The sequence below is a fragment of the Leptonychotes weddellii genome, chromosome 13 (assembly GCF_054177405.1).
Source record: "Leptonychotes weddellii isolate Sample4059 chromosome 13, ASM5417740v2, whole genome shotgun sequence".
NCBI classification, from domain to species: Eukaryota; Metazoa; Chordata; class Mammalia; order Carnivora; family Phocidae; genus Leptonychotes; species Leptonychotes weddellii.
The window spans coordinates 13775138-13794282 of NC_138381.1; the positions used below are offsets into that span (position 1 = coordinate 13775138).

A 19145-nucleotide genomic window follows, 5' to 3' on the forward strand; every position below is an offset into this window, starting at 1 on the left:
CTGCAGTTACTTTCTTTACTAAAGTCTCGAATCCCTCAAAGTCATACATGAGGGCTGGAATCAACTTCTTCCATACAATTGTTGATGTTGAGTTTTGATCTCTTCCTATGAATCACAGATGTTCTTAATGGCATCTAGAATGATGAATACTTTCCAGAAGATTTTCAATTTACTTTGCCTAGATCCATCAGAGGAATCACTATCTATGGCAGCTATAGCCTTATGAAATGTATTTCTTAAGTAATAAGAGTTGAAAGTCAAAATTATTTCTTGATCCGTTTGCTGCAGAATGGATGTTATGTTAGCAGGCATGAAAACTATATTAATTTCATACATGTCCATCAGAGCTCTTTGGTAACCAGGTGCATTGTCAGTGAACAGTAATATTTTGAAAGGAATTTTTTTTCTGAGTGGTAGCTCTCAACCGTGGGCTTAAAATACAAACCATGTTGTAAACAGATCCAGGCTTTGTTGTTCCATTTACAGAGCACAGGCAGAATAGATCTAGCATAATTCTTAAGGGCCCTAAGATTTTCAGAATGGTAAATGAGCATTCAGCTGGAAGTTAACAAGAGTCAGCCTGTCCTTTGAAGCTTTGAATCCAGCACTGACTTCTCCTCTCTAGCTATGAAAATCCTAAATGGCCTCTTCTTCCAAAGTAAGGCTATATTATCTACATTGAAAATCTGTTGTTTAGTGTAGCCATCCTTATTAATTTTCTTAGTAGATCTGGAGAACTTGCTGAAACTTCTACATTAGCACTCGCTGCTTCACTTTGCACTTTTCTGTTATGGAGATGGTTCCTTTCCTTAAACCTCACAGGTGGCTTAAAGCAAAAGGACATAACCCAGTCTCTTAAATAATTTATTCTCTATCTTTATAAAAATTGTTGTTGAGGCTATACAAATTACAGATATGCTGGCTAGAAAGACATGACTTGTCCTTTAGACCAACACCTAGTATTGTAAGCACAAGGTTAAAATCTTGGTGTTCACACCATCTTTCCTTCATCTACCATCACAGTCATTTCTCAACAGTACCCAAAATGCAGACCTTCAAATACCATTTACTTGCTATGTCTCTTGGTTGTCTCTTGGTTGCTATATATGTAGATTATTTTTCCTTATTAAAAATATTTCATAATATTTAATAATAGGGCAACAACTACTCAGTCTTTGTCAACTCTCCATTGAATAATTTTTCATTTTTACAACCATTTTCTGAATGGCTATTGCACTTTTATCATCTTCTTCACATAACTAAGTGGTCCCTTCCCTTCAAAGGAGGAAGGATTTTTTTTTAAGATTTATTTATTTATTTCAGAAAGAGAGAGAGAATGCACAAGCAGGGGGAGGGGCAGACAGAAAGGGAGAGAAGCAGACTCCCTGCTGAGTGCGGAGCCCAGTGTGGGCTCAATCTCATGATCCTGAGATCAGGACCTGAGCCAAAAACCAAGAGTCAGATGCTCAACCAACTGAGCCATCCAGGCACCTCAAAGGAGGAAGGATTTTTGAACAAGCCTCCAATTCTATCCCACAAAGTGAAATACTGTCCGTATTTATAGTCAAAGAACATGTAGTGGTCTGTATGATGGGCCGAGCCATTAACAAATGGCCTTAAGATTTGGGGAACATGGAAATCGTCATCATGAATGGAAATTGTCCAGATATTGATTAAGATGTACAAACTTAAACTACCTTGTGTAATATGGAAGGATAAAAGGGCATATATGGCAAGGTAGAATCTAAAGGAAGCCATCCAAAGGATGAAAAGCATGACTTGCAAATGGAGTAGGAATCTTCCAGAGATGATGAGCTTTGTATTTTGCTTATATGCAAGTCTGTGATGAAGGCCTCTATGAATCCAGTAGATCAACATATCAGTGAAAAGGAGGAAAGAAAATATACTAATAATGAGCCAAAACCAGCCTCTTGGAAACTCTCCTATGTCATCATATAATTTGTTGTACTCAACTCTAGCAGAAACAATGAAACAGTGGGAATATTAATCTGTGGCAATAATTGGACAGTAAATGTAATCTCCCTATAGACTTGATTCTTTAAAAATTATGGGTGCTTCATTAATGAATGATAACAGACAAAATAATAGCTCAGTGTTGCAAAAATGAAATAAAGTATATAAGCACCAAGATTTGTTACAATCTGGAGACTAATAGTTTGTAGAAGAGGTCATCCTCAGACCATGAGGCTGGATAGATGCATGATGTAAAAAAATAAGAATCTGCAAAGCTGAGTACAAGATTCATCTTAGCCCCTAGAGAGGATCTGCTGATTAAGCCTCTAGGGGGTCATAGGATGCCCTTTTTCCTTAAACCTTATGAACCAACCTCTGCTAACTTCAGAATTTCTTCTGCAGCTTTCTACTGGTCAGCCTTCAGAGAATTGAAGAGAGTTAAGTCTTTGCTCTGGGTTAGGCTTTGGCTTAAGGGAATGCTGTGGCTGATTTGATCTTCTATCTAGACCACTAAAACTTTCTCCATATCAGCAATAAGGCTGCTTTCTTATCATTCACATGTTCACTGGAGTAGCACTTTAATTTCCTTCAAGAACTTTTCCCTTTTTTGGCTCACTCTTTGGTGTAAGAGACCAGGCTTTCAGCCTGTGTCAGCTTTTACATGCCTTCCTCACTAAGCTTAATTATCTCTAGCTTTTAAAGTGAGAAATGTGTGGTTCTTCCTTTCACTTGAACACTTAGAGGCCATTGCAGAGTTATTAATTGGTGTAATTTTAATATTCTTGTGTCTCGGCAAATGGGGAGGCCTGAGGAGAGGGAGAGAGATGGGGGGATGGCCAGCCACTGGAGCAGTCAAAACACAGGTAACATTTATCAATTAAGTTTGCTGTCTTATATGGCCATGGTGGGGGGCACCCCAGAACAATTGCAATAGTAACATCAAATATTACTGATCACAGATCACCATAACAAATAAAATAATAATGAAAATGTTTGAAATACTGCAAGAATTACCAAAATGTGACACAGAGACATGAAATGAGCAAATGCTGTTGGAAAAATAGCACCGATAGATTTGCTCTATGCAGGGTGGCCACAAACCTTCAATTTGTAAAAAAAACCCACAATATCTATGAAGCAGAATAAAATGAGGCATGCCTGTACTGTATATATTTTACTCCCCCCTCTTTTTTTTTAGGGGGCGAGGGGCAGAAAGAGAAGGAGAGAAAGAATCTTAAGCAGGTTCCACGACCAGCACAGAACCTGACACAGGACTCGATTCCAGACCCAGAGGTCATGACCTGAGCTGAAATCATGAGTCAGACGCTTTACCAACTGAGCCACCTAGGCACCCCCTACTCTACTCTCTTATTGCTTGCATGGTTTCTGAGGAGAAGTTGCACATAATTCTTATTTTTGTTCCTCTGTAGGTAAGGTGTCCTTCCACACCCTCTCATGGCTTCTTTCAAGATTTTCTCTTTCATTTCAAAGTGATACACCTGGGTGTAGCTTTTAGGGCAGTAATCTACTAGGTGTCCTCTGAGCTTCCTGGATCTGTTTTCATGTCTGACATTAATTTGAGGTAATTCTCAGTCATTATTCTTTGGACAATATTTCTTCTTTTCCTTTCTCTCTTCTCCTTCCAATAGTCCCACTATGCATATGTTATATCTTTTGTAGCTGTCTTAAAGTCCTTAGATATTCTGTTATGGTGGGTTTTTTTTTTTTTTTTTCAGTCTTTGTCCTCTTTGCTTTTCAGTTTTGGAGATTTTTGTTACAATATCCTTAAGTGCAGACTGTGTCCAGTCTACTAGTAATCCCATCAAAGGCATTCTTTATTTATGTTATGGTGTTTTTGATCCCTAGCATTTCTTTTTTTGTTCCTTCTTAGGATTTCCATCTTTCTGCTTACCCATCTGTTCTTACGTGCTGTCTACTTTATCCATTAGAGCCCTTACCATATTAATCATAGCATTTTAAAGTCCTGGTCTGATAATTCTAACATCTCTACCATATCTGGTTTTGATGCTTGTTCTGTCTTTTCAAATTGTCTTTTTGGCCTTTTGTTATGCTCTGATGATATCCCAGCAGATTAGGCTCTGCTTAACTAGTTTCCACTGAGAACAGGTCTTGTTAAGAAGAACAGAGTGCTCTGGCATATTTCAAAATAGCTCCTCTTCCCCAATACCCCTGCTGAAAGCACTAGGGCATTTTTATTAGACACTGTAGGAACCTGGTCAGGTTCCTAGTGGTAAATCTCACAAAGTTGTGGGGCCTCCTGAAGACTAGGTCTCCCTAGGGTTTCTAACTCTCAGACTTGTCCATGCTGAGCCTCCAGCAACGTGTCAGTTACAGTTCAGGTTTTCCTTCCCCAGCACTGGTTCCTGAGGCAGGCAGTTTCCACTTTTCAGTCTCTATTTCAGTAAACTGTTATTCTCTATATTTGCTGTAGGTCTCTCCAATCATTGGGATAGTGGTTTGCAGTGTGCCCTCACCTCTCTCACATATCCTGGAAATGTTGTTGATATTTCTGTTTGCTCAGCTTTTTGCTACTGGTTAGGATGTTGGGGCAGCTTCGAGTCTCCTTACATGCAGAACCAGAAGCTGGAACTGTAGTTGTATTAGTTTTTATTGCTACTGTAACAAATTGCCACAGACTTAACAGCTTAAAACAAACCATATTTATTATCTTATAGTTTTGGAGTCAGAAATCTAAAATGGCTCTCACTGGGTTAAAACCAAGGTGTCAGCGTAGCTATGTTCCTCCTGGAGGCTCTGAGGACATCTGTTTTCTACCTTTTCCAGCTTCCAGAGGCCACCTGCATTCCTTGGCTTGTGGCCTCTTCTATCTTGAAAGCCAGGCTTGACTGCTTGAATCTTTCTCCCATCACTTCACTCTGTTGCTAACTCTTCTGCTTACCTCTTCCACTTTCAATGGCCCTGGTGATTTCCTTGGGCCCACCCAGATAATCTTGGATAAGCTATTTTTCCATCAGCTCATTAGCAACCTCACTTCTCTCTGCAACTTTAATTCTTCCTTGCCATATAACATCATATATTCCCAGGTTCTGGGGATTAGGGCATGGGCATCTTTAGAGCACTATTACCCTGCTTAATACAGCAGTCACGTAGCTTGTGACTTTTAAGACAGCTTTTCAGACAACTAATGACTCTTATATAAACAGGTACTTGCAGTAGTGGAGATCATGCTTTGTCTCCTGTTACCTATTAATATTGACATAAAAATGGCCATTCTATTTTAGTTCTTTAGCTTTCTGGTTTGACTCATATCAATCTTAATTTAAAAAACCTAATTCACATTGTGTTTTAATATATCCAGTATGGTACCTCCTTATTTTATTGAGGTCACCAAAATAGCTCAAATTAGTAAAGAAATCAGTGAACTTAATTAATCTATTGTTTTGGCCACATTTGTCACATTGGTCCAATTTGTCAGATGAGCAACTTTTATATATACGTCTAAGTTTCACTACTATATGTTTTGATCAAAGGCAAATAAAGGAAAGACTGCTAATATAAAAGTGTTTTTTAAAAAATTATAAAAATTATATATATGCTTTAAAATATAATTTGTTACATAAATTATAAAAGTTATATATATTACATAAGTTTTTAAATTATAAAAAAAATTTTATAATTTAGCTGGTATTCAAGTAAAGTAGATAAACAGTAAAATATTTTTTATATTTTTTAATGTAAATTTTTGCCAAAGTGGAATTTATATTTATACCCAACATGTTTTGGAGAAAATTATTTCTCATTAGAAATTACATTCTTCTGTCTATTTATACATGATTGAATATTTCAAGACATCCATCAGTTAGTTATTCCTAGAGGCAAAATCAAGCACAAATATTTACATTAAAGACGATTTAAAAATTTTATTATTAGCTTTTGCAGCATTCTAGCCTAGATACAACTACTATTTTTTTCTTTCAATAGCTTACCTATGTTCTCAAAGAGTGGTTGCCATTGACTTAATTTTTTAACTTAATTCCATTTTAATTTTACTGAATTATGTTTTAATAATTTGCAATGGTCTCTATTTAACAAATTGTAAAATATATAGGCATATCTGTCTTTATCTCAGCAGCTACAGATGGCTGACCCCAACTGCTAACAAATTTTACAAATATAAGGCATAAGTGGGTAGGAATGACCTTTTGGAGCCCCTTCTTGTGTTAATCTCCAGGTATCCCCATTATGTATGTATGTTTCAGTGTTGTTGTCTTAAGATCTCAAAAAGCTTTAATGAAAGCATCTTCAGAACCAAATAGAAGTGTACTTTATTTTAATTGTCTTCCATTTGAAAACCAAATCCAGAAGAGGATATTGCTGGACTTGAAAGTTTATATAACATAACCCTTATTTCTATCATGCTCCATTATTTACGTACTATATTCTGCCATCACTGGTTAATTACTCTCCTTGTCCTTGGTATCCAGGTGGGTGTTACTCCCAGTCACATTTTACTCCTAGGCACCTTGAAAAAATGAGTATGTGAATGGTATGCCTACACATGTTCTGCACACAGGTCCTTTTGGATGCCACTAACGGGAGGCAGTATGTAAGGCAGAGCTTCCCTGATGAGATAAGAGATGTAAGGAAATGTTTTAACCAGTGTTTTGAACCTAGTTTGTTGAATTTAATTGCATGAACCTGGGTTAGAAAAGCAAATATTGTAAGGTCTGTGGAGGATGCAAAGATAAATATGATGCGATTCTATCTTTCAGAGTTAAAAATCAAGAGAGGCAGTGGATTTGTAACGATAAGGCAGTCAAAATGTTATAATAGAGGTAAAGGAAGAAGAGAATGATTTCAGTTTTAATTTTGTTTTTTGAGATAGGCTGTGAATTTGGGGGTATTTTTTGAAAAACTTTTTATTTTAAATAATTACAGACCCATAAGAAGTTGCAAAAATAGCATGGAGAGATCCATGTACTCCTCGTCCAGCTTCTCTTAATGGTACCATGTTATAGAACTAGTACATTCATCAAAACTAGGAAATTGACACTGATACAATACAATTAAGTAGACGAGACTGACTTTATTGAGTAGTCTTTTAATATGCAGAAATAGAAGAGGGAAGGAGAAAGGAACTCTAGGTTGACAAAACAGCATTTGGTTGAGTATAGGTCATGAGAGAATTTCGATTATTCAAGAAATCTGCCGAAAGGGACTTTAACAAGTAAGCCATTCCCTTCCACTTTATAAATGAACTAATGAGGCCCAGAGAGATTAGACAACTTGCTTATTTCATTTTCTTTCCTTGGTTAGTGACTGAATTTAGGTATATTATACAGCATACATCTGGCTGCTGGTCTCCAAGATCTTAGTCCAGGAATATTCCTTCCCAAACTATGTTTTCTTAGCTGGAATAAATACATGGTTATTCTTTTGGAACCTCTGTCAAGATCCTACACAACGTGTATTTTTTCCTCTGAGTCCCCAGAGCCTCAGAGTGCAATATCTGGCACACAGTAGATGCTCAGTAAATACCTATTGAATAAATGAACCAATGAATTCCTTTTTTAACCCCTACAACTGAAGGAGAGGCACTTCAACCGAGGATAATAAGAATAAATCACACCCACAATTAGCGCACTGCAATGGAATTCATTACTAAAAGTCAATTTGCATTTGGGCAAAATGACAGAAGGAAGTTGGGCAGAGAAACACATTTCATTTGAATTATGATGAATTAAAAATATACACAGGCAATTACTCTTATTTCAGCTACACTGTGCAGTAAATGTGTAAATAAAAGGTGTGAGTGTCCAACATGGAAAACAGCGTATTCTCCTTTTCTACATAACACATGCATCAGATGTCCCTTCATAGGGATCATTATAGTTTTTAGCTTAATTCCAAGCTAAAAAACAGAATCGTTACAGAAATTCTGCTTTTCTTATTGAGCAGTCTGTAGGATAGCTTGTTGCCAAATTAAGCAGCACACAGCACTTGTTAACTTAATTAGCAACCTAACGGCTGAACCTCAGCCTGACAAAATGTATGTCGCGTTGGATGGAGATTGCAGTGAAACTATAGCCACTTCAAGAGAAGCACAATCCTGCGGATATTTATTTTCCCTTTTGGCCTAAAGGAAAACCTGATCGCCTGGGAAAATCTTCCAGTTCCTATTGTAGCCCAAACAGAATTATCAAGAGTCAGCACCTTGTAGGCTGTGAAGCGTTCCTTTTTCAAAGGCTGTGTGCAAGAGAACTCCCAAAGGGCTAATGGACATACTTGTGCTTCCATTAATAGCACAGAAAGCAAACTAATTCATTAGAGCACACACTGAATAAACTCCATTTATCACCAAATGGCCCAAGTGATAAACAAATTATTTAAGAGTTTATTGAAAGCAGACATCAAGAAGGCAATTGTCAAGGCTTCAAACTGATGTGTTTGTGAATATCCCTAGAGTAACAGCAGTTTCAAGGCTCCTTGCTGGGGACAGACATGGAGATTTTATGTGATAGAGGGTTTGTGTAGGTTGTCTCACCAAGAGATCCTGAATTGTTGCTGGGTTGTCTCTCCTGTTTAGAATCTGTTGGTGTCCTTCTGGCTCAGATGAAATCTGCTGGAAATAGTCCTCCTGTTCCTGATTTTTGGAAAACAGAGGCTGTGGTCTGATAGGCTGGCATAAAATGGGCAAAGGCTGAGTCCTGATGTTACACTGGCATTTCAAAATGCAGAATTTTCTGCCTTTAGGCTGCTGTGTACCTTAAGTGAAAATGCTTCACTTTAAGTGAACTATGAGAGGGAGAGAGAGAGAGAGAAGAGAGACCTAGAAGCAATGAAGACTGTCATAATTTTTATTATATACTGACAATATCCACTTAATGGGGCTTAGAGATTTACCTAACAAATTATTGTTAATTTCTATGATTATTATGTAGATTTAAAAATTTTTTCTCACTATCCGTTTGGGGATGTTTCCTAGGTCTCTGGCATGTAGAAGAAAAACAGTAGTACATAAGATGAAAGGGGTTTTCCAGACAGGTCCCATGTTCCCATTTTCTCCATTATTATTGTTCATCTTGGCTGAGCCTCTTTTCTCATGTAACCTGTCATGTTGCTGCATTTTGCCAGAGCCTTAGAAGCCTTCATTGATTCTTTTCTCTCACACACACAAAAAGTGCTGACTTGTCTGCAGTATATTTTGTGCCACTAAACACTTGGAAAAGGCCTTGTAAATGGAGGGCAGTGCTCTTGGAAGTGGTTCACCCAAACTAATTTCAAGATTTGAATGTGAACCTGAGTTAATTTTGAAAGTCTGCTACTCGTAAGTTATCTTAGCTGTTATCAAACTAAAGAAAAATGTTCCTAATAATTTGGAGAGTTGTTCTATGGTGTCTAATTATGAGGGTAAACACTGATTTGGGTATGTATTACAACTGGAAAAAGATGAGAAGATGAGTCCGTCTCTGTGTAAGGATGACAGATTTCTCACGTTCTCTGTCTATGTTTTATGGCATTTTGTGTCCATCTTGATGTAATAGTTGATACTTTACAGATCTTCTTTATCTGGTGTGATGGCTTAATGAGAATGTGAATTCTTGGTGATAGGAACTATGTCCTTTTTATCTTATTAATTCAGCACTTCCCATGTACCCAGTGCTCTAGAGCCTGGTGATAGTTTTGTTAAATGAATTAAAAGTTCTACTCCCTGTGTACTCTGAAAATGGCATTTGATAATATACCTTCTATAAGTCAATGTTTATTAATTCAGCCAGAGTGAAGCATGTGGTTCTGGGGACAGCAACAGTTGAGGTGCTGTACTACTTAACAGGCCTTCTTTGGCCAATCGGTACGGGGTCAACTGGAAGTGGAAATGGCTCATGTCATGGCACTATCCAGTTTAGACTTTGCCTTATCTTAGAGAATAATTCTAATTTATATCCAGCATCCTTATGGTATCCCTAAAACTGTTTATCCTGATATTAGGGAGGTGACATTATGCAATGAAAATTATGGAATAAGGGTCAGTGGATTGCAGCCCTATAATCCTGTCATACTTTTAGGTCCATGATTTTGGGGAAGATTCTTAACTTTTAACTTGCAGTGTCTTCATAAGTCTGGAAAGAATATTGTCATCTCTTTGTAGAGCACACTTTCTTATTCATTGTTTGGATCTTCATTTTGATTATAACCTTGTTTGGCATGTGGTGTGAACAATAGAGAAAAATGAAAGAGAAAGAGAATTATCAGCAGGATGGGAAAAGAAAACATGCACAACACAAAATCCGGTGTACGTGCCCTCTTGTGTTTTCCAGATGGGTACCAGGTTATTTCTGAAGAGAGCCGTCATAGATGTGTTCATAACACAGCTCTGTGGGAGTTGTACGTAACCCTTGGATTAAGTTTTTGGGCTGGTTTGTCAGCTTCTGGTCTGTTTTGCTCAGTAGGTCCTATCTGAACAATCAGAATGATTCTGTGTACTGCTGTTTAGTTCCAAAAAAAATGTCTCCTGAGCTGGACAATCTCAGAGAGTCAAGGCTGGTGTGGTATCCATGTCACTTGTACTCACTCTGAAAGAGTGAGTCTGAGCCCCAAATATATTTTGAACCAACCATCTGCATTTTCACCCCTCAACATCAGCCATCTTTTTCTGATTAAATATAAAGATACTATGTTTGCTCAGCAGCAGCTTGTACATTTTTATAAGCTAGAATTATGTATTCTTTACAAAGATAATTTCGTATAAATGTTTGTGATTTACCATTTCAATCATTTTCCAATATGTTTTGTATTTGTCTTTTAGATGCACACTTTCATAGATTTGCTTCCTGTAGATTTGACAAACTGCTGTCCTTATTTTTTAATCTATCCCAATTGTGAAGCTGTTGGTTTTTACCTTCAAACTCACCCTTCCATGCTCTGCTTCTTCGTGCGGGAGCTGGGACTCTGCAAAATACATTCCTGCTCTGCAGTTAGCTCCTTGCAAGACTGCCCATAGGGGTGCCAGACGGAGAAAGGAGTGACTTGTTCCTTTTCGTTTCACATTTCTTTTTAATGTGTTTTTATTGAGATGTAACTGACATACAACATTAAGGTGTATAACGTGTTGATTTCATATGTGTGTATACTGCAGTATGATTACCATGGTGGTGTGAGCTAATACCCCATCACTTCAGTAAGCATCCTTTCTTTTTTGTGGTGGGAGCAAGTAAGACCTAGTCTCCGAGCAGCTTTGAGGTTTACATTGTCTGTATTGTATCCTTAATTTGTTTGTATTGTCTGTAACCACTATGCTGCCCATTCAATCTCTAGGCCTTATTCATCAACTAGTTGCTAGTTTGTATCCTTAAACCACATCTCCCCAGTTCCCTTAGTGTTACTTCTTCGCCACAACAACAGCAGTTCTTGGGGAAGCAGCAGTTAACTCCGTTTTTGGAATTTATGTACCACTTGCAAAAACAGCCCCAGCCAACCAGCGTCCCCTCCTTAAAGGTCCGATTTTCAGCTCCCTAAAGCCCATCTCAAGGTACCTTCCCACATGGGTGTGGCCACTGCTTCCTGCAGGCGCTGCCTCCATCTTGTCTCAGTGTTTTGGGTTTTGTTTTGCCTTTTCAGTTAATCTAGTTAACAATTCTTTATGCCAACTTAATTTCTATATTAAATTCTGTCGGTTAAAAAAGCTATTCTGAGGGGTGCCTGGGTGGCTCAGCTGGTTAAGTGACTGCCTTCAGCTCAGGTCATGATCCCAGAGTCCTGGGATCGAGCCCAACATCGGGCTCCTGGCTCAGGGGGAGCCTGCTTCTCCCTCTGACCTTCTCCCCTCTCATGCTATTTTTCTCTCTCAAATAAATAAAATCTTTAAAAAAAGCTGTTCTGATTTCGGTCTCTTGACTAGACTGTGACTGACACAGACTGGGTAGGCGTCTCCCCAACATCTCCATTCCTGGGTCTCTTCTGGAAGCCAGTCCTAGAGAACCCTTCAAACCATTTCCTGGCCTGTTTTTCTGACCTCACAAGAAAGAGGTCTAAGCAATTGCTTTAATAGGTTTTGGTAAAAACCTCATGAATACGTGTAATGAGTCCCGGTCCTTCAGCAAAAGGTCACATCTCCCTTACTCTCAAAGCTCTGAAACCACATCTCTAAGGGAAAACACTCAACGCTGACAGCATGTCCACACATTTTGTGTTTAGTCATCTCTTCCACAACCTCATTAAATCCTAGGACTTGGTAGGAAAATTGAGAAGTCATTTAGTTAATTTGCTTGCTTTGGGCAGGATTAAATCTCAGTACTGGCGTAATTTAGTTTTTCCATCAAAACTAGACACTACACATTCATAAAGTGAGTAGATGAAAGAATTTTACAATCTAGATATTATAAAGTACAATAACTTGATAAGAAATTTCTTAGGTCTCTGGATGATTTTTACCCCCAAATCTATATATTGTTTTCTAAGTTACCTTATATTGATACTATTTTCTTGAGTTAACACACATACTCTTTTGTTTGTATCAAAGATTCAAATATATTTTTTTAAAGATTTTATTTATTTGAGAGAGAGAGAGCGAGAGCATGAGCAGGGGGAAAGGCAGATGGAGAAGGAGAGGCAGACTCCCCGCTGAGCAGGGAGCCCAACGCAGGACTCAATCCCGGGACTCTGGGATCATGACCTGAGCTGAAGGCAGACGCTTAACTGACTGAGCCACCCAGGCGCTCCTCAAATATTTTTAAAGATATGAAAGAAAGTACTACAAAATTAACCTTAAAATATCTAAATGGTTACTTAAAATAGACTCTTTAAATCTTGCTTGGCATTTTTTAATGCACATAGGTTTCTGTATTCATAAATATTATTGTTATTTGTGGCCAAGTCAAGTAAGGACACTACAACTTAGATACAGAGCGTGAGTTTTTCTATAACAGACTACATCTTGCTCTCAAGCATACATTCATATGATTGTCAGAAATCATTTAATCTTTTTTAATTAAAACATCTCAGTCGCTTCTCTTTTAATAGTCTTTTGTGGGTCATGTATCAGAAGGTAACCCACTTCTTAAGGAATCTCCCTTGCCCCTTCTCCTTCCCAAGATGCTGCCTGGGTATGCAGAATCTAATATAAGCCCCAGCACAGAGATGGGTGACTATTGTATCTGGTCTTTATGCTGTCCTCTGGTCAAGATGCTATGCCTTCTGGTCTCTAGCCATTAGCCTCAATCCTCATTGTATCCATGGTGATGTGATCTGGCTTGTTTGCTCAGTGCCTTTCCTGACCTGTTTTTACTGACATGAACTGGCCTGAACTTTGGTATATGATTTGGCAAATGATACAAGTTATGATTCTTAATCTTAAAGAGGATATGGTTCCATGATGAGACTTCCTTCCCTTTATCTTTTCTGACTATCAATCTGTGAGGCCATGTCATCCCTTCCTATCTCAATCCTGTTATTATCCTATGAGTTGTATACCCACACTTTACATCTAATTCAAGAATTTCTGGTATTGGATTTCTAGCTATGCCATAAGGCCTAGAATATTTTGACATAATATAGGGTCTCTCCATAGGATGCACAAGTCTTTACCAAAATAGATTAAGCTATACTCTACCATAAATGTCCTATGTGCCCTGCTCGTATTGTTACCTCTTTTTGTGAGATTCCCAAACATGAGCTTTGATATGACTCGGGCCTTTTCCACTTCACTATCTTTGAGAAATTCCACACTCTCCTTGGGTTCTGGAAATTCAGTATCAGTGGAATTTAATTTATTTTGCTTGCACACCCCTCAAATACTGTTGAAAATCTATTTACTGCTCATACATTTTTAGTTTAGCTTCATCATAAATTTAAATAGTTGCAAAGGATATAAGTTATAAATATTGACATTTTAAAAGAGAACCACTGTATCACTTTAAAAAATATATCCAATGTAATTGAATTCATGATGATCGAATACTCACCATCATCCATATTAAAAACACTGAGCAGACTCTTCTTTAAAAGTCACAAATTCTACTTGGTCCTTTACCTCTACAGTTCAGGTTTACATTTCACTTCCCCTTCAGAATTTTTTCTTATATATTTTAATACTTGAAAGTCTTTTAATTATCACCCTGCAGTAGATTGCAAAAATGGTCCTCATGCTTCACCCATCCTTTGCCATGTTACTTTGTACTACCTTCCCACTTTGACTCTGGGGTTGATTGTATGTCTTGCTTTGGTCAGTGTAATACTAGGAAATGTGATTTAGAGGCTTGTGAAGCTTTTGAGAGCTGGGGTTTGCCTCTTCTCTTCGATTTTGCCAGGGATAGTCTCCTGGAGAGTGAAAGACACCTGAAGCAGAGCTGAGTGTCCCCTAGATCAGTCAACAGTCAGACAATACAGATGTGTGAGCAAGACCAGCCAAGATAAGCAGAGTCACCAAGCCAGCCTCCAGCTGCTGCAGATGAATGGACAAGTGCATGCTTACTGCTGTATGATCTTGAGGTTCTGTGATGCTTTTTATGCAGCATAATTCTTGTAAAATCTGATTCAGTCTAACATAATCGTCTATAAAATAAGATTAAAATTGGTGGGGGGTTTTGTGTATGTGTGTCTATGACCATAAACTCTAAATTTAAAGCAATAAGTTTCTTCATGTTTATCAATTCCATTATTATTAGTGCCTAGCTAATCTAACAAACCTAAATATACTACAAAATTTAATGCATATTTATTACATAAAAAGGTAAAGTTCTATTATTTAAAATCCATTCTGTATTGAGAGAAATAAGGATTTTCCAATTATTTCAAGAATTTATGGATGAACATCAAATTAAATAAGACTAATAGTCCATTCTATTCATTTCAAAAATATTTACAAATGTAAGTGTTCAAAAATCTTGCCCATATACATACGTTTATGGGAATGACAGTGGTTTTATGACAGCGATGCCATTCAGTTGTTTTGTGTCTTCCCTAGTTATATGCCAAATTTCACAAAGGGATATGAATATTTTTTAGTGATTTAATGGTTGGCAGCTGTATAGATTCTACCTGAATTTTTGAACATAAAGACTGGATAACCATCTGATTTAAAAAATAATCTTTTCAACTCAGTTATTAGAGGCATTTATTTTCTCAACAGGAATTACCCATCTTTCAGGCTGTTTCTTTATTTTGTGTCACATAGGTTCTTACAACTGGGGCAATGTGCCAGAGAATTTGTTCTTGTTTTGTAAAATGAAAGAACTATTATAAAAAGAGAAGGAGTGAGTTCTTGGTGAGTTCTCACACCAGTAAAATTTTGGAAGGAGTACATTTGTAAGTCAAACATCTGGAAATCTTACATTAAGCCTTCAAATACTATGACCCTTGGAAATATAGGTGTACTTCAGGGGCAAGCTTGCCCTGATGTTTAGATCACTGCTCTTCCATAAAACCAGACAGGTAAGGTGCTTCCAGGCTCATGTACCCAAACCTTAATCAGCCATTTCTCCTCTTTCATTTCAGTAGCATGTTGTATATGATGCTTCAAATGTAAAACTCCTCTGAAAGGCTTATCCTCTTCCTAGGCCAGATATGTGGAGATTCACTCTAACTTACCTACATGTTTTTTATTCCATCCCAACTGGGATTTCTATCCTTAGTGTTATTCATAACTCTACTGTCTCAAACCTTCTTGTCCCCCTTGTCCACTCCATTTTGACTTCTCCCCACTCACAGTCCCAGAGAAGTGTTTCTCTTCCTCTGAGTTAGAACTTCTTAAACAACAGAAATAAGATCTCAGCCCCCCACCCCTCCCCAATTCAGCATTGATTCTTTGGGCAGTCCTCTAAGCTTTGTTCTTAATATGGGTATCAATTCTCTCATAAAGACTGGGTATACAAAATCATGATGGATTTCTAAAAGCCTGGTGAAGGCTAGACTAACTTCACCACTTTGGCTGCATCTGTTTTCCTTTTTGGAGGGTAGCAAACTTCCTGGATCTGTTGTATGTAGAATAATTGAAGGAGGAAAACAAACACTATACAAGAAGGGGAAAAATTATGTGATATTTCGGGCACCTGGGTGGCTCAGACGGTTAAGCGTCTGCCTTCGGCTCAGGTCATGATCCCAGGGTCCTGGGATCGAGTCCCACATCGGGCTCCCTGCTCCTTGGGAGCCTGCTTCTCCCTCTGCTTCTCTCGCTCTCGCTCGCTCTCTCTCTCTCTGTCTCTCATGAATAAATAAATAAAATCTTAAAAAAAAAATTATGTGGTATTTCAAAACATTCTCCAAGTTACTATAACCTTTAACTATACTTAAGTGTTTACATTGTGTTTTGACCTATGGTTTTCCGAAGTACACCTTTTGTATCCAGCAACATGTTTTGCTTAATTATGTACTCAAAACCATGCTTCAGGTCACTGGGACCCCACAGTGAGGCTGCCTGAGCAATTTTCAGCACATCGTCAATACTTGCTAGAGTGTTGCAGAAGACAGAGAGAAGGGTGCAGAAGACACCACTTTAGGTGGTGTTTCATCACCCACAAAATAAAGGCTAAATTCCTTAGTGTGGTATCTACCTCCTCCCTTAATGTATTGTATCTAGCTCTTCTGTACAAACTAAATCTGACCTTACCAATATATTCAGCCTCTCTCACTATCCTCTTTAAAACCTTCTACTCTAGCTAGGCTCTTCTGCTCAGAAACTCTGAAGTAGGGTGCGCATCCATCTCAGCCTCCATTCTTTCTATATTCCTTTCAAGGCCCACATCTTAAGTTCCATACCTTGAAAGCTGTGTCTCCCCTCTAAACTCATTGATTTCATTGCCTTTATGACTTCTTATGAACTGAATGCATTCTACTTGGTATTATTATTCATATATTTATTTTATCCAGTCTCTCAACTGAAAGAGCGAGTTGCTGGAGAGGTGAGGAACTGTTTCATGCTTTGAATCCATATCATTAAACACTGAGTTTTACACATAGTGGGTATCTTAGTGGGTGTCAGCAAAGGTCTAAAGCCCCTTTCACCATTTCTGCCTCACTGTCAATATATGGTATGCCTTCGGTTTCTCAGAGACAATTGAGATAATCTAGGGGAACTCATTAACATTCAGCCCTCTACATCTACACAGTTGCCTATAGCTGCCCCTTGGTGCCTCCCCACTGCTAGCCATCAGAGAAACCGATGCTCAGGCTTTACCCAAGAGCAACTAAATCAGAATATTCAATTAAATCAAGACCAATTAGGTCAGAATGAGGATAGGGCCTGGAAATGGGAATTTTAAAAGTCTCCCGTGATTGATAACCAGTGTTTTCAGTTTCTAGAATAGATTCTAGTCTCTCTCATCTTCAAGACTATTTCTCTTTCTGGTACCTTCATCCTATGTCTATGTAATTATTTCCTTCAACTTTCTACAATGCTAAACTGTTTTCCCCAAGCCAAAGCAAACCAAACTAAAATAATACTCTTGATTCTTCTTCCATCCCTCCTATTATATTTTTTTTAAGAATCTTTTTTTTTTTAAAGATTTTATTTATTTGATAGAGAAAGACACAGCGAGAGAGGGAACACAAGCAGGGGGAGTGGGAGAGGGAGAAGCAGGCTCCCCGCAGAGCAGGGAGCCCAATGCGGGGCTCGATCCCAGGACCCTGGGATCATGACCTGAGCCGAAGGCAGACGCTTAACCGACTGAGCCACCCAGGCGCCCCCCTCCTATTATATTTTAAGCACTTTTTTCCCATTTATAGGTCACTTTGGGAAACATATTCAGATAAACTATAGCAGTTCAGGTCCAATCAGAAGATAGAAACTACATAACAGGCTAAACAAGGAAGGTTTAATATAAAGAAGTTCTGACTGTGATAAAAGAGTAAGATATAAAATAAGATGTGCTCCAAATGGTACCCAGGGCTGTTGGAGAGGGGAGGGGAGGGGTTCAGCCCTAATTGGAGGAGGTATGGTTCAGCCATCAGATAGCAGAGAAGTTTGCTGGTGTAGCCAGGCCAGAGTTGATCTGGAGTTTCTGGGATACCAGTAAGTCCCTGTGGTCAGCAGAATAATGGTCCCTCCAAGATGTCCACATCCTAATTCTGAAAACCTGTGAATATCTTATCATACATGGTAAAAGGAACTTTGAAGATGCCATTCAATTAAGGACCTTGAGATGGAGAGATTATCCTGGATTATCTGGGTGGGCCCGATATAGTCACTTGGGTCCTTAAAAGTTCTCACCTGTACTCAAAGAGAGATTCGGCTACCAATGGATGGTCAGAGAGATGCACCATTGCTGACTTTGAAGATGGAGAAAGGGACCATGAGCCAAGTCATGTGGACAGCTTCTAGAAGCTGGAAAAGGCAAAGAAACAGATTCTCAGTGAGAACCTCCAGAAGGAACCAGCCTTATTGACCCCTTGATTTCAGTCCAGGGAGACATGTTAGACTTCTAACCTGCAGAACTTGAAGATAATGAATTAGGGTTTTAAGTTTGTGGCAATTCATTGTATTTGCAACAGAACACTAACACACTCACTCTTCAGAGTGTAGGAAGGGAGCAGGTGATCAGCAACTGGTGGCATAGGTATGTATAACTCATAATGGGGGCTCTGGAGCTGGTGATGGTAGGAGGCCCTCACAGTGGTAGGACTCTGGGTTCTGAGTAGAGTGGGCTACAGAAAGGTTATCAATAGGCTGAGGCCACAAGGTCTCACAGGGGTACCAGCGGGGGCTGGCTTCACTAGCTGTCCTCATACCTACTAAGCCCACTTATGGATCCTAAAAAAAAAGAAACGGTAAGAGAGCCCCTTCCTTTCTCAGTGACCCTCCAGTGTCCACTACCACGAAAGCTTAGCATCATGCTCACTTGAACGGAGACATATTTAAAGGATTTCTGTTGTTTATCACAGAGCAGATATTGAAAGGTGTATTTGGAGCAGAGGTAATAGATTGATAACTGACGTGTATGTATTTCCAAAGCATGGCTGTCCTTTCATTACGTCCCATGGCAGCTTGAAATCTGTGCTCAGCTCTCCACTGAAATTACCCTTGTCAAGGCAATCAGCTATTAACTGTATTTAGTCCTTATTTGTGTAACAATCGACAATGTTGATTAATATAGTCCCTGCAAAACTGCCTTTTTTCTTGATTTCATGACATTATTCCTCATTCCTCTCCCACATCTCTTGAGTCTTGATTCATATTCTCCTTCCAGGGGTTTTTTTGT

General features: G+C 38.5%; 1 pseudogene; it reads right to left on the reverse strand.

Annotated features, from left to right (window-relative positions):
* Nucleotides 1-1164: 1164 nt before the first annotated feature.
* LOC102730533 (lathosterol oxidase-like) lies at nt 1165-2266 on the reverse strand (annotated as a pseudogene).
* Between the last annotated feature and the right edge of the window lie 16879 nt (nt 2267-19145).